Source organism: Myotis davidii, unplaced genomic scaffold (assembly GCF_000327345.1).
Source record: "Myotis davidii unplaced genomic scaffold, ASM32734v1 scaffold78, whole genome shotgun sequence".
Classification (NCBI taxonomy): Eukaryota; Metazoa; Chordata; class Mammalia; order Chiroptera; family Vespertilionidae; genus Myotis; species Myotis davidii.
The window spans coordinates 1,729,913-1,731,805 of record NW_006290305.1 but is presented as its reverse complement, the minus strand read 5'-3'; positions in this window follow the sequence as shown (position 1 = coordinate 1,731,805).

Here is a 1,893-nt window from a genome sequence, read left to right as displayed (position 1 = left end):
GGGTGGGCGCCGGGGGAGGCCCGGGGGCACAGCCCTGTCCGGGACAGCCCACTCCCACCTGCAGCCCCGGCCGGGCCTCTGTGTCTTGCGGCTGAGCGCCGGGTAAAGCAGGGCGCTTGCCTGGGGGAACGTGTCGTTGGAGAATTACGGTAAGGTCTTTCCGCGGAGGAATCGCAGTAGCCCCGGGAAGGTGCGCGGGGGCTGTGCTGCCGCTGGGCGGTCTCAGAAGTTTGAGGAGGCCTGCTGACCCCTGCCTGGAGTCAGGGACACCCTGCTCTGGGCCCTTTCCTGAACACCGGGCAGTGCTTCGCAGTCTTCTGTAGTCCGCGGCCATCCCGGGACGCTTTCGCCTTCCATCCCGGGATAGGAAGCGGGAGGCTCCGAGTGATTTGCCCCAGAGAAACGCATGAGCTGAGGTTGCCTTTAACCCACACTGCTGTTGGGTCCTCAGCCAAGCATTTTACAGACGAAGACGCGACTCTGAGAGGCCACCAGATCCTCCCCGGGTTACACAGCTGGTAAGAAGAGGAGAGGGGGAGGCAGAGAGAGCATCTTCCAGACAACCACAATCGGGACACGTGGGCAGAGAGCTCACATCCTTTCCCCTTCCAGCCTGGGCCTGGGAGGTGGGGAGCTGTCCCCTGCTCCTCCGGGAGAACACTGCTAGAGCTGGGACTCAGAAACTCATTGCTGGGACTCTGCAATGATGTGGGTCTTGGCTCCTAAGTTCATGCCCATGCTGCCCACCCCCCCACCCCACCCCCGACCTTGGAGCCCTTCCTCTGCACCTGTCAGTGCTAGTAGCTCCTGTTGGTCAAACCCAGGAACCAAACCCAGGCTTGGCCCAGGTTTAGAGGAGACTCATGTTGAGGATGAGGATGGTGATGAGATGCTGTGCACTGTCTGAAACGTTATGGCAGCCCTGTCCAGCATCGGCAGAACAGGTAGAATTCACCAGTTTTTATACAGGAAGAGACAGCGGTCTGGAGGGTTCAGTAACTTACTGACTTGTCTCTATAGGTGGGAGTCTGGCACATCCACGGCATTTCTCCATCTGCCCTGCATACTATCCATCCTTCACGCCTCACACACTTCAGTCCAGTGTTCCCCGTCCCCTGAGTGAAAACCACACCAACATGTCAGAAGAACTTGGAAACGAAGACACATCCATAGCAGCTTCAGCACACAAGGAGGCTTAGGCACATGGCTGGTCAGAAACAGGGGATCAGAGAAAAAGAAATACTGAATGATCCCCCTTATATGTGGAATCTAAAACAACAGTAACAAAAAAAACTCATTGAAAAAATAGATAAGACTTGTGGCTAAGAATAGATAGGAAGTGGGGGGAGGGGGTGGAGGGTCCTTAGATGAAATTGGTCAAAAGGTACAAACTTCTGCCCTGTCTGGCACTGAAGGGCTAGGGGTTCAATTCCCCGTCAAGTGCACATACCTGGGTTGCAGGTTTGATCCTCAACCTGCTTGGGGCACGTGTGGGAGGCAACCAATCAATGTGTCTCTCTCACATCAATGTTTCTCTCTTTCTTCTCTGCTTCCCTCCCTCCTTTCCACTCTCTCTCTAAAAAAAATCAATGGGATAAAATATCTTTGGGCGAGGATTAACAATAACAAAAAAGGCACACTTCCAGTTATAAGATATATAAGTACTAGGGATGTAATATGCAACAGGATGACTACAGCTAACACTGCTGTATGGTATATGGGAGCATTGTTCAATTCTAAGAGTTTTTATTACAAGGGAAAAAATATTTCTCTTTTTATTGTATCTATTTGAGATGATGGGTGCCAACTAAACTTATTGTGGTAATCATTTCATAATATACCTAAGTCAAACCATTATATTATATACCTTAAACGTATACAGTGATGTATGTC